Consider the following 15,472-nt stretch of genomic DNA (forward strand, 5'->3'; position numbering starts at 1 on the left):
GCTTTATATTCTTTACGTGCGGACAGATAGGACTGTCTGGCTGAGTCAGAGTAGTCACGTCTCCAAGTGCGTTCTAACTGGCGCGTTTTTAATTTCTGAGCCTTGAGGTCGTTCGAGAACCACCTATGAGAATTCCTGTGCCTGGTGGGAGGAAATTTAAATAGGGGAGCAAACAGGTCACTGGCCGACTCTAGCCAGGAGCCTATGTCTTGTTCTAGTTCGTCGATGTCCTTGGAGGGGTGAGAGCCTGGGCAGGAGTCGGCAAGGGCGGTAAGAAAGCCCTGAGCATTGTATGTGCTCCATTTCCGTGACAGACCACCGGCCATCAAGGGGGTGGAAGTCTGGCCAGCGACTGTGATGGTGGTGTCCACCAGGTGATGGTCTGACCAGTCACAGGGAAGTATGTCTGGTAGGGACAGGGTCAGGTTGCAGGACCAAATCTGGTCCAGGATGTGTCCCTTAATATGGGTGGGTTGGGAGACATGTTGAGTGAGATTCAGATTCTTTAGAGTCTCGAAGAGTTGAGTGGCATGAGAGCCGGCGTTGATGTCGTTGAACCAATAGTTTAGATCGCCATAAATAGCGAAACAGGAGTACATTGTTAACAGTGTGGACAGTTGTTCACTCATGATGGAAGAGAAAGAAGGCATAGGATGGGGAGGCCGGTACAGGAGGAGGAGATTTAGGGGGACGGTGTCAGTTTGCACACTGATAAGTAAGTTCTCCACCTCTGGGAGGGGAAGGGAATAAGAGGAGATAGAGGGCAAACGTTTAGATATGATGGCTGTCACCCCACCCCCGGGCCGGTCGTCGGGGCGGTCGGCGTGGAGAATATAGTAGTCAGGGGGAGGGCAGCCAGAATATCTGGAAGGGACTTTGATGTTAGCCAAGTTTCTGAAAGCAGGAGCATGTCAGAATTGGAGTTAGATAGCAAGATGAAAATATCATCGGAGTGTTTCACTAGCGAACGGGTGTTTAAATATAATACCCTTATGGGCGTGGAGTTCCTGATCGACACAGCTGCAGGTGAGCGTCCGCTTAGATGGAGTTGGTCAGAGCGCGTGAGGCCGACAGCAGATATGCGTCGAATAGCCGTTGGAGGTGGCGTGATGGCGGTGTATTGCAGCTCTTTAAGGGATTGAGCGGAGTACATGATCAAATGGTCAGCGTGGCTTGCCCTAAGGCCCGTCCTGCCTTCGGCGCTCAAACGGCGCTCCCGCTGCGCCCGTCCGCTGCGCTTCCGGTGGATACACATGTTTTTATGCCGGAAGGAGGGGAGTGGAAGGGCGTGGCCTAAAAGGGGGCGTGGCTTCTCTCGTGGCCGGGAATGGCGTTTGTGGTAGGCAGCGCGGCAGCGTTAAGATCCGCTGTGCGCGCCTGATCTGATTCGAGCGGTGCTCAGAAAGTGCTCACACTAGCTGGTGAGTTTAAAGGAACAAGTTATTTTGTGACACTCAAATTTTTAAAAGTACAATAAATGTGCGAGTACAACTCCCGGCTTCCGCCTCAGGAGGTAGGTCTGTCTAACCGGTCGCTTGTCTTCAGCGAGTATTTATATACGGCGAAGATGGGCGTGGCCTAAAAGGGGGCGTGGCCTCTCTCGTGGCCGGGAATGGCGTTTGTGGTAGGCAGCGCGGCAGCAATAAGATCCGCTGTGCGCGCCTGATCTGATTCGAGCGGTGCTCAGAAAGTGCTCACACTAGCTGGTGAGTTTAAAGGAACAAGTTATTTTGTGACACTCACATTTTTAAAAGTACAATAAATGTGCGAGTACAACTCCCGGCTTCCGCCTCAGGAGGTAGGTCTGTCTTAATGACAATCTGGTCTCTAACCAAGAAAATGTTTCACCTTGCATGCAATCAATTGCTTTCTGGATAAAGACAGATTCATTAAATCTTTATAAAGAAACATCAAGCATCCGCATCTTTAAGGGGCCTGGTAGCATATACACTTCTCTTCTTCTGGTGGCCTGTGGAGCTGTGCCAATCAACCACCATGGTAGCAGCAAAAAATATATATTGGATTAATTTTCCAACATCTTCTCTCCTTGTCTGGATATCTACTTCTACTACATCCATATGTAACACAAAATGCTGCATTTTAACCTGTGTCACTTCCGCAGGACTGTTGTACAGTCAATTATATTCTCACAACCAGACTACAGAAGTGTTCACTGCCTTGAACTTCCCACCTTTTGCATTTGGTACCCTTTAGGTCATTAAGAACAGTGATAGGATACTTATATAAGCCTGCCCTGGATGCTATAGCATTTCTATTCATCTTTCTGCTGATTCAAGCTACCAAATGATCCATCCATTTGCCATTGTGGAGTGCATTAAAGGGCCTGCTCATTCTTCAGCACTATATTATTCTTTCTGTTTATTCCAGTATCCTACGCTCTGTGACAGCCATGCGTCTCTGCCAACCTATAATTAAGAGAGAACATATTGGAGGTGGATCCTTCTCCTTTCTAGCTGGACAGGACTGGAAATGCCTCTGTCTTAAGCTATGGTGCATCTTGAATCTTCTGGAAAAATACGTAAAATCGGTCTTTCCACAATTTAGTATAGTCTGTACCTTTCCCTTAGAAATACCTTAGCGCCAAGATACCCCCTTGGTGTGGTATTTTCATTCATCTCTTTCAATAGAACAATAACTAAAGAAGTGTGCATTATCTGCACCATTTGGTGTAATTTAACAAAACACTCCGAGGAAAGGGAAAGGTGAAGAATCCCAAATATCTTGTAAAGTAGTTTGAAGGCCTATTGGGAATCTGCTCCAGTATGTTTTACAGTGCATCATTTTACACCAAATGTTCAAGAAACTAGAGCCACATATGCTACACACTAGTTAACCTGTCCCAAAGAGCATTACAATACATTTATCAGGCTGCTACACAGGGTCAGCTTGGTCATGCTCCCAAAGATAGCCTGATCACTGTTAAGTGCAGAATGACATAGGGCAGGCCTGGGCATGCACACCATGATGTGAGCCTCTTACCACAACAAATTGTCCCAAAACTCAAGGAGTGACATGAGGCCTGAGGAAATTGCTGGTTTTTAGCAGTACAGTTTGAATTAGCCTTGCTTTGGAGTTGAGAAGAAGGGACAGTGTACAGGAAAAGGGTGATGAAGAGGGGAGCTGACTGAGGAGTGAGTGCCTCATCTGATTCGAGCGGTGCTCAGAAAGTGCTCACACTAGCTGGTGAGTTTAAAGGAACAAGTTATTTTGTGACACTCACATTTTTAAAAGTACAATAAATGTGCGAGTACAACTCCCGGCTTCCGCCTCAGGAGGTAGGTCTGTCTTAATGACAATCTGGTCTCTAACCAAGAAAATGTTTCACCTTGCATGCAATCAATTGCTTTCCGGATAAAGACAGATTCATTAAATCTTTATAAAGAAAAAAGTGCATTAAAGGGCCTGCTCATTCCTCAGCACTATATTATTCTTTCTGTTTATTCCAGTATCCTACGCTCTGTGACAGCCATGCGTCTGTGCCAACCTATAATTAAGAGAGAACATATTGGAGGTGGATCCTTCTCCTTTCTAGCTGGACAGGACTGGAAATGCCTCTGTCTTAAGCTATGGTGCATCTTGAATCTTCTGGAAAAATACGTAAAATCGGTCTTTCCACAATTTAGTATAGTCTGTACCTTTCCCTTAGAAATACCTTAGCGCCAAGATACCCCCTTGGTGTGGTATTTTCATTCATCTCTTTCAATAGAACAATAACTAAAGAAGTGTGCATTATCTGCACCATTTGGTGTAATTTAACAAAACACTCCGAGGAAAGGGAAAGGTGAAGAATCCCAAATATCTTGTAAAAGTAGTTTGAAGGCCTATTGGGAATCTGCTCCAGTATGTTTTTTTCAGTGCATCATTTTACACCAAATGTTCAAGAAACTAGAGCCACATATGCTACACACTAGTTAACCTGTCCCAAAGAGCATTACAATACATTTATCAGGCTGCTACACAGGGTCAGCTTGGTCATGCTCCCAAAGATAGCCTGATCACTGTTAAGTGCAGAATGACATAGGACAGGCCTGGGCATGCACACCATGATGTGAGCCTCTTCCCACAACAAATTGTCCCAAAACTCAAGGAGTGACATGAGGCCTGAGGAAATTGCTGGTTTTTAGCAGTACAGTTTGAATTAGCCTTGCTTTGGAGTTGAGAAGAAGGGACAGTGTACAGGAAAAGGGCGATGAAGAGGGGAGCTGACTGAGGAGTGAGTGCCTCATCTGATTCGAGCGGTGCTCAGAAAGTGCTCACACTAGCTGCATTCCATAGAGTACATTATCGCACACAGAATGATTAGGCAGTCATTGAGCCTAGGAGAGTGGTGCCCAGTTGTTTTAGCAAAGCAAATCTTGTATTGGCGATTGGAAGGACCAAAAGTGTTTGGTTAGGTAGACTGGGGCATGATTGGAGTAATTTATGGATGATGGATATTATTGGGCAAGGGCCCTGCGTTTAAATTGGTCTTTAACCAAGATCCAGTGGATTTACCTTAGGGTAGGTGCAATTTTATTGTTACTTCTTAGGCTAAATTTGAGTCGAGCGGCATGTCAGGACCTTTCACAATTTGTCTTCTCAGATTTTAACGAAATGTGAATTAAAATCTTTAAAACTGCAAATCTCAGGGATTATGGGAGCTTTATTTTGAAAGTCAAACACCACCTCCCCCAACCTATTCCACATTGCTGGATTTATTTTCATTGCAAGGGAATACTGCACTGAGAAGCTATATTAAAGCCCTCTTGTTTTGGTGCTTTAATTTAGTACTTGTCTGTTTGGAGTCTGGCTCGCTTTTTTGCTTTTGGCAGGTTTTTCCCTTCCTACACATTCTTGTCCTTTTTAGCCACCTCATCTTTATAGCTTTAAGTTAGTTCAGCTCTTTTAATCTCCTAAAAATTAAGTTTGAGAGTAGTTACTGGGTTTAGCCATTCAATTTGTGGGGCTGGTCCAGCTTTTGGTCCAGCTCCTGCCTGCCAATATATTAGCCACCCCACCTGTGCATGTCAGCTGTACCATCTCATCCTCTTATTTTCTGCAATCAGTGCTTTCTGTTGTTTACTGGAGCATTTGCAGGTCACTCACCTGAACCAGCATGTAAACGTTTGTGTTGATGCCCATGGCTGTTAAAACCAAATGCCTTAACCTTGAACTTCACTGGTGCAACTGGAGTATTGTGGAGTCACCTGAAGAACCGTTTTATATCTATGAGGCAATCTGTCTTACAATTGTATTCATGCACTAATCTGGAAACATCCGTTTTGGAGAGATATAGGTCTAGCTTTTCAACCCAGTTTGACGTGTTGTATTTCCACATAATAGAGCTTTAAAATAGGTGCATTTATTTTATTAGGGCTATTATTTGTATTTCTATCCATCTCAGTGACATCCACATTAGAGAAGTAGCTTCTTGCAAAGCTGCTGTAAGAGTACTAGAAAATGAATAGTTAGTTGACACTTCGGAGGACATCACTTCCTGTGACATTACATCTTATGCAAATTAGAGGGGGCATCGCATGTTACTATCCTGCCCGGGCCCAACAAATCCGAGGACCGGCCCTGTTGGTACATCTACGATTAGAGCTTTACAAATGTGAACCAGATGAGGAAACATATTAGATTGAGCCAGAGCATGTGGCAATTGAAATAGTGTTTGGCTTTGCAGCCTAAACTCTTAGCGCTCCATCTGTGTAAATAATGACAGACTGTTTTACAGCCCGCGGAATGACGCATTACCCATTCACGGATAGAAATACCTTTATGATTACTTCCCTGAATCTCAGAATAGCCCTATGTGTAAAGCAGGGCTCGTGAAACAGAAGACCTCCCACCAGGGTGGCGAGCTCGAGGCCGAAGAGACAGACACCGATCCGTCTTTTACACAGCCCTCCCTCCTCTAAGCTGTGCCGACCCTGGCACCCCGCCACTGCACACCCTGGCCCCGTGGAGTATTCTATTCACGCCCCGATGACTTCTTAGCGGGTTACAATCACACGCGTGGGCACTAACACTTTTGGGGATTATTTACAAGCCCCTTGCGTCGCCGGTGCGTCACTATGTCCCATAGAAAAAGTGAAGGCATTGTCGGCGCAAGGGGCATGTAAATCAGCCTCTTAGAGAGCAGATACCTGAAGGCTTTTCGAGTTGCGTAACACATGAAAATTCAATGTAGTTATTTTTGTCTGTTATGCTCGACGGGGTGAGTGGACTACTGGAGCGGAGAAATAAATGAAAGCATCTTGTAATTAAGGAGCTACTAGGCAAGTGTATAAAACACTGTTTCTTTCTTCTTTTTAAATTACGGTTACAAAACACACATAATTTATATGTACACGCCCCACCACTGAGCGGCAGCCTTTTGCTGATCCAGCATTAAACTGGTGATAACAGCGGGGCAGACGACACAATTCACTTGCCGCTCACTCGACCACATCACTGTTCGCTTGAAAAGACATACACATTTCTCCTTACACTGATAACAAAATAACTACGGCCAGGGCAGTAGCAAGCTATGACGCACTTCACCACTCACTGCCCAAGCTCATCAGCAGGGTACAAGACGAACGATAGTACTTATACCCAGTGCTTTAAATGGGAAAAAATAAGTGCAGGTACTCATTAAAATGAGCTAGAGTTGTAGTGAGTGGGAGGGGCTAGGGGCGGGACTATGGGCAAGCATAATGATACTTAACAACTTCCATAATGTTTGCAGAACACACCAAAACACATGATAAATGGCTTTATATAAACAGCGCAGGTTAACTCATTACACAAAATGAAAAAGAAATGCGATAATATGTTAACATTTCCTTTTTTTGCAATAGTTGCACCTTTTTAATGCTATACTGTTAATTGATGTTGTTTGGCAAAATACTACATATTTTTTAGCACATGAGTAGGAAGAAACTGAAAATACCCCCACATCAAACCAAAGCTCTTATGGCAACAAACAAATGAGGCAAATCATCATGACCCTTCCTAGAAGATGTATCTTCTCTATTTAATCGATCTATCCATTCATCCTTTCATTCTACCATTTACCTGCTGATGTCCACCATTTACCCTCTACATTCTGTCATCTATTCAGTTTTTCATCTATCATTCAGTTTTTCACCATTCCGTCTGTCCACCCTTCATATCCAAACCTATCCATCCATCCATCCATCTTTAAACCTATCCATCCATCCATCTTTACACCTATCCATTCATCCTTTCACTCATCCATCTCTTTATCCACCCTTTCACTTATCCATCAATCCTTTCGCTCATCTTTCCATCAACCCTTTCACTCCTTTGTACCATGCACCCTTTCATTCCATCCACCCTTTCACTCAATCCCTCTTTTCACTCATCCATCATCCATCCTTTCATCCATCCTCCCTCCCTTTCATTCATCCATCCAATCTTTCACTTATCCACCCATCATCCGCCCTTTTATCCAATCATCCACCCTCTTTCACCCATACATCCATTCACTCATCCATCCATCCATCTATACATCCACCCTTGCTCACTCATCCATCCACTCACCCACCAACCCTCCCTACTACGTTATTCATGAACCTTTGTCGCCGAGCAGACATGGACACACAAAATGCCACCCATTTTCTTTAAAATACCTTCTGAAAGTGATTGATTCTTTCTCTCGCTTTTTTCTTACAAAAAACAGGCATACAAATGCAGGAAAACACACAAACATAAGCAGACAAACTAAAGACTCCGGTATGTTAAAAGCCATGACTCTTCACCATGGCTTTTTTAATTGCCACTGCCATGATTCCTGTGTTTGCTCAAATGCAGAGTACAGTGTGAAAGTGGTTGACAGCACAGGGCCTGAATGGACCCCAGAGCTGCCAAGGTTTCAGTCTGCTTATGTGTGACATTTTCATATTTGCGTGGGGAGCGACCTTTAACCCTGCTCGCAGGCAGGTCGCTCCCCACGCCACGACACAGCCGCCAGCTGCCTCGTGTCGTGCTTCCTGCTGCCGCCTGGTTCCTGCCGTCTCCCGATCCTTTCCCGACGCTGCATCCCGGGGACCCGCCCCCCTGCTCCCCATTGGCCACCCCGCTCCCGCCTCCCAGCTGCTCCACCCTCCCTATCCCCTTCTTAAAAGGGCCGCGCCATGGCATAGGTTTCAACTTTGCCCCTGCTCGCAGGCAGGTCGCTCCCCACGCCACCACACAGCTGCCAGCTGCCTCGTGTCCGGCTTCCTGCCGCCGCCTGGTTCCCGCCGTCTCCTGCTCCTTTCCCGCTGCTGCGTCCCTGCGACCCCGGCCCCCTGCTCCCCATTTGCCACCCCACTCCCGCCTCCGAGCTGCTCCTCCCTCCCTATCCTCCTCTTATGGAGGCTGAGCAGCGGCCGTGCCAAAGGCGCACCAAACGCAAGCCCGTCTGCGCCAGTCCGCGCCTGGACCGCGCCCAGCGGCAGAAACCCTGGACCCCGCGAACGCCACAACACTAGATTCCGCTGCGACTCAAGCACCCTCTATGCACTCAACGCCAGCCGTATCCACACCTGCTTCCAAACCACCCAGAAACGGACTCACTGACCTTTCCCCTGCCACACCTGTAGCTTCACCTGCGACAGAACCACCAAACCTCCAAGGACTGGACCCAACCACCTCCGCTGCATGCTCCTCAACACCCGCTCCGCATGCAAACACGCCGTCGAGCTCTGGGATCTGCTCGACACCTCCGCCCCAGACGTGGCCCGACTTCGCCATAGCCATCCCGGACGGCTACAAGTTCACCCGCAGGGATCTAGCCAACGGAATCGGAGGAGGAATATCCATCATCCACAAATCCACCCTCAAGGTCACCCTCCACGTAGACGACACCCTCAACACCGCCGAACACCTGCACTTCTGGATCCACACCAACCCCAACACCACCCTCAGAGGAACACTCATCTACAGACCACCAGGACCCTGAGCTCAATTCAGCGACTCCATCGCCGACTTTGCCAGCACCCACACACTTGCCTCCTGGGACTACATCCTCCTCGGGGACCTGAATTTCTACCACGAGAACAACAACGACGCCAACTCCGCCACCCTGATCGCCAACCTCACCAACCTCGCCCTCAGACAACTCGTCACCGCACCCACCCACGCCACTGGCCACACGCTGGACCCCATCTTCTCCACAGGCACCCACGTCGCCTTTGACCACACCACCGAACTCCACTGGACCGACCACCACTGTATCCATTTCACCTTCAACAAACCAACCAAGCACCACCGCACTCAACAGCTGCCCCGCTGCTGCTGGAGCAAAGTCACCGAAGACCTCGCCCAAAACCCACCCACCGACCCCACCAACTCAGACACCGCAGCCCTCAACCTCAGATAGTAGATCGACGACTGCGCCAACACCCTTGCCCCACTCAAGAAACCCTCCAACAACCACGCCAGCAAAAGAGCAACCGGGTTCACCGACGAGCTGCAGACCTCCAAACGCGCCTGCCGGAACCTGGAGAAGATATGGCTCCACGAACGCACTCGGGACAACCACGCAGCCCACAAGGATGCCGCCCACAGACATCACCACCTCATCAGATTAGCCAAGTGATCCTCCGTCAAAGACCGCCTGGATAACAACGCACACAAAAGTAAAGAGCTCTTCAGCATCATAAAGGAACTCTCCAACCCCAGCGCCAATGCCAACGACATGCCGCCCTCACAAGAATTGTGCAACTCACTAGCCATCTTCTTTCACCGCAAGATCGCTGACATCCATGACAGCTTCAACACCATGACCGCCCGACCACGCCAGACCCTACCTCCCCGGTGAACACCACCAGCGCCAACCACCTGACCTCCTGGTCCAACGTCAACGACGACGAGACACACAAGGTCATGAACTCCATCCACTCAGGATCTCCGTCAGACCCGTGCCCACACCACGCATTCAACAAAGCAGACGCTGCCAGGGCACCCCAACTACAGAAGGTCATCAACATCTCCTTTAAAACAGCACATACCCGGAAAGCTGGAAACACGCCGAAATCAACGCCCCCCTCAACAAGCCCAAGGCAGACCTCAAGGACCTCAAGAACTACTGGCCCATCTCCCTGCACCCGTTTCCGGCAAAGGTCATCGAGAAAATCGTCAACATGCAACTGGCCCGCCACCTGGAAGACAACAACATCTTGGACCAGTACCAGTCCAGGTTCAGATGAAACCACAGCACCGAGACAGCCCTCATCGCTGCCACAGACGACATCAGGCGCCAATTAGACAACGGCGAAACATCAGCCCTCATCCTCCTGGACCTGTAAGCCTCCTTCGACACGGTCTGCCATCGCACTCACACCTCCTAGAAGCCGGAATTCAAGAGAAGGCCCTTGACTGGACCATGTCCTTCCTCTTCGGCAGAACCCAGAGCGTCCGCCTCCCGCCCTTACGATCCGAGGCCACCAACATCATCTGCGGCATCCCCCAGGGCTCATCCCTCAGCCCGACGCTGTTCAACGTCTACATGGCCCCCCTCACACAAGTGGCCAGCCAACATGACCTCAACATCATCTCCTACACCGACGACACCCAGATCTTCCTCTCCCTCACCAAGGACCCGCACACCGGCAAAAGCAACCTCCACAAGGGAATGAGGGCCATCGCCGACTGGATGAGGAACAGCCGTCTGTAGCTGAACTCGGGCAAGACGGAGGTACTCATCCTCGGACCCACCACCTCAGCCTGGGACGACTCCTGGTGGCCGACCACAATGGGAACAGCACCGACACCCACCGACCATGCACGCAACATAGGATTCATCCTCAACTCCTCCCTCTCCATGTCTAAACAGGTCAACGCCATCTCCTCCTCCTGCTACAACACCCTCCACATGCTTCGCAGGATCTACAAGTGGATCCCAAATGAAACAAGAAGAACAGTGACACAGGCCCTCGTCAGCAGCAGACTGGACTACAGCAACACACTCTACGCAGGAATCCCAGCCAAACACCTACAATGACTACAACGAATCCAAAACACCTACGCCCGACTTCTCGTCAACCTCCCCCGCCGCAGCCACATCATCCCCCACCTGAGAGACCTACACTGGCTCCCCGTCGACAAGAGGATCACCTTCAAGCTCCACACCCACGCACACAAAGCACTCCACAACCCCGGACCAGCCTACCTGAACAGTAGACTCAGCTTCTACACCCCGACCTCCCAGCTCCGGTCCACCAGACTCGCCCTCGCCCCTGTCCCCCGCATCCAACGAACAACCTCCGGCGGCAGATCCTTCTCCTACCTCGCCGCCAAGACCTGGAACACCCTCCCTACCCACCTACAGCAGACCCAAGACCTACTCACCTTCAGAAGACTCCTCAAGACCTGGCTCTTCGAGCAGTAGCGGCACCCCTCCCCTCAGCGCCTTGAGACCCTCAGGGGTAAGTAGCGCGCTTTACAAGTACTCTGATTGATTGATTGATTGATTGATATTTTCATTGTAATTATGCGTGACATTTCAACGACTATGAGTGACACTTTCCTGCAAGCAAAATTAAGCTTTGAAGACGAGGGAATCATATAAATATCAGAAATTACACTCATTTGAGTTTAGCTGCTAATGTTTCAGATTGCTTATGTATGACATTTTCATAGATTCAGTGGATTTATGAGAGTCAGGCAACAACTAGATGTGTAACACCTAAAGTGGCACTTTCTTGCAACCAAAATCATGGAATGAAGTCAATGGAAATAGACAAATATCAGAATTCGCACTGATTTGAGCAACAAGGAAGTCAAACTCTGCAGCAGGTGCTGTTGAAGCTATTATTTAATTTAAAAAAAATCAGCACCCTCCACCCCAACCTCCGCTTCAGGTGCGGCCAAGCCACATGTAACAAAGGGATCACTGTAACAAAAATAGCAACTCACTGAGTTATCCTCATACAATACAGTACAATACAATATGCTTTTTTGAAGGAGGCATATTAACCCTCTACCCTACTTAATGGTGAGAGTGAAAACTGCCAGTAGAGAAAATTCTGACCTCCCTCCAGCGGGAACAATAACCACATGCTTTATCTCTGACTTGGCAGGTCTAACTGTGCTGAGAAAATAAAGGGTGCATCTTCGTTGTGTCACTGTCGAGCAGGGATGTTAAACACTTGGCACAACTAATAAATCAGCAAAACTACTAGATTAGACAGAAGGGGGAGGCACACACCTACCTGTGCTGGGGGCGAGGGAGTCCTCTTCCGCACACGCCGCCACCGCCAGGAGTCTTGACACTGCTGTGACAGCGCCGCCGCCCCGGGACTGCAACTCCCGGCTGCCTTAGCGGCGGCGCTGCTTTTCCTACGACCCAGATGCGCCAGGAGGCGCCTACAAACAGCGCTCTGCACGGCGGAGCGGGGGGGGAGGCACACACCTACCTGTGCTGGGGGCGAGGGAGTCCTCTTCCGCACACGCCGCCACCGCCAGGAGTCTTGACACTGCTGTGACAGCGCCGCCGCCCCGGGACTGCAACTCCCGGCTGCCTTAGCGGCGGCGCTGCTTTTCCTACGACCCAGAAGCGCCAGGAGGCGCCTACAAACAGCGCTCTGCACCGCCTCGCGGGACGCGAGCGGGACGCCGGGCTAAGCCCGGGCAAAGGGCGGGCCCTATGTGGCCCTCAGAGGCCAGAGGAGGACGGGACGGGCCACCCCTCTTGGTTCCATTGGAGGAGGAGGCACTGAAATTTTTAACCTTCCTATAATTTCTGCATTTTAATTGTCCATTGTCTCCTACGTAGTCCTGATTTCCACTAGTCATGTCTATTTGGGAGGAGCTGAACGCCCTGTGTGGCACAAAGTATGTCCCGGACGCTTTGTCCCCCCTGAAAATGGGTAGAGACGCTGACCAACTTAACTGCACCCTCCTGGACGTACCGTTATCCCCCAAAAGAACCCATGTTCAAGCCAACACTCTATCCCAAGGATCATCCAGTAAAAGGAAGTATGATGAGGACAAAGATAATGCCAGCGGTGGAAATCTATCTAATGTTGATGCGGACAAAATGTGCATTAGCCCCTCACTATGCCCCTCCAACTCTACTATACTAACACCGCCTAAGAACTTACTGGCTCAGATCGAGCAATTATTAATCTCGGCATTATCACCGCTGATCATAAAAATCAACGATCTAGGGGACAGGTTAACCCGTATTGAAACAATAATAATAAAAAAGAACTACTCATCAACCGATAAAATTGGTACACCTACTCGCCCTACTTCCGCTATCAACTATGAAAAACCTAAGACCTCTGCATGCAGAAAAATTCAAACTCTTGAACCCACCTTCACTAAACTCATTCCAAGTGGCCGGAATGCTACTCCTAACTCCATACTTGCACCTCATAGAGCTCCCAGGACCATACTAGAAAGAAGACATTGCATTAATTTACCGCCCGAAGCCGCCCCATTCGTGACTGTTCTTTCTGGGGTCCCTGCATTGAGTCATGGAAAACCTGAAACACACCAGGAATTGCTTAATAAAGCCATTTTCTGGCTAAAACACAAAAGACCGTTGCCACCTGCACTAGATGGCGGAATCCTGAGTGTCAGGAGGGTGGGGTGGCTAGGTACGCTACCCAAAGCCATCTCAGGGGACTTGATTTTGATAAAGTTTAAGGATAGGAACATTGTCCACTACTTACGTTCCACCCAGCATAAAGAATAAGATGGCCCCATTTGCATTTGGGATTTGCATGATTTTTATCCAGGCCCCCGGTACAATTTGTTACCCAGTCTAATGTCATTGAAACATTGAAACATTTTTCTTGGTGAAAGGGGATTCCGTGTACCTCGTACTATTAATTCCGCACTTTTTATTTAGTCTTGACTATGCACGTACTTTGATTAGCTGATTAGGTAAATTGTTTTTCGTTTATTTTATTAGTTGATTTCTTTTAACCTTGTAAATGATATAATGAGTCATCTATGTACGTATGTATTTTTCTTGTTGCTTTTATGGTTTTAAACTAAAAACCGAATAAAGCTTACTTTGATTTGACAGAACATAGCGCATTTTCAGCACAGACAGACAACTCTAGTGTGCCCATTTGCAAGGCCCTCTGCCATGCTGGAGCCCCCTAATCATTTCTGTAACAAACATTTTAAATGCCAGCAGCAGGAAATTGTTAAATTAATATTTGACCTACCTGAATGTCTTTACAGCTGTGAGAACGATCTACCGAGAGCAGCTGCTGACCTGGCACTGCGTGGATCTCTAGCCTGTCTCTTCTTCAGAGTCAGACAGCCAGCCCTGCTGTGGTGTATCATCAGAGAAAGCCTTCTATGTACAGACCGGGTAATTGAGGCATTTGGTGTTAGGAAGGTAGGTGCCTCAGTGCAGAAAGTAGTTATATTAGCGCTCAAGGAGCCTCTTCCATCGCATTGTCTGTGCATTAACCCTCTGATCGAGAGAAAATACGGGAAGGGTGAGAATCCGCCGCCCTTGCCCCTGATAAAATTTATGTTTAAAGTATTACCCTGCACTGACTTTTCACTACCTGAAGTGCTGCGCTTTGAAAATCACAGGCGCACACTAGCAGGTAAAATGAATCTCCACCCTGCTCTGTCAAGCACAGCATGACGGTGAGCACCGCACATTATTCAAATGAGCCCTGCCGAATAGCTCGGCAGGGGCTCAGTTCGGGGCTACAGAAGTGGTGCCTTGGCTGCCAGACAGTTCCACTTCTGCTCATTAGCACTCTCAGCCAGTGAGCCCACGTTTTCATGAGTACCGGTACTCTCCTCTGCAGCAGAGAAGTGCCGGTTATCACAGTGAGAAATCCAAGAAGTGCTGGTACTCCGTACCGGTGAGTATCAGCCCATTTAAAAGCACTGCTTACACCCATACACACACTATTGCTCTCGTTCTCTCTCTTTCACACACACACATACACACACAACACGCGCACATACACATTTTCTTTAAATTAAATACTGTCTTCTAGTAGGCTTTGAACCACCTTCCTTAAGCCGCCATTTGCTTCTTTGAATCAGGATACTTCCACCATTGGCTAACAACAAATGGTTCCTTCCTAATGCCTGGACTAGATGTAACAGGTAAAGATAAATGTTTGGGGCTTATTTACAAACCCCTTGCACTGCTGGTGCATCGCTTTTAACGCCTTAACCACGGCGGCAATTCTGCCGCGGTGCAGGCATTCTAAAGGGTTGGAGGGGCTGCGTCGGCCAACGGTCGTTTGCAGCACCAGGGAGGAAATGCTCCCATCTGCCAATGGGTGTGGATGTTCTAAAGGGTGGGCGGGGCTGCGTCGGCCAACGATCATTCGCAGACACCACCAACTCATCAGAGACGTCAAGAGGGCCTCCTTCACGGACCGCCTAGATAACAACGCACACAACAGCAAAGAGCTCTTCAACATCGTGAAGGAACTCTCCAACCCCAGCTCCAACACCAACGACATCCCGCCTTCGTGAAACCTGT

This window comes from Lissotriton helveticus, chromosome 2_1 (genome assembly GCF_964261635.1).
Source record: "Lissotriton helveticus chromosome 2_1, aLisHel1.1, whole genome shotgun sequence".
Lineage (NCBI taxonomy): Eukaryota > Metazoa > Chordata > Amphibia > Caudata > Salamandridae > Lissotriton > Lissotriton helveticus.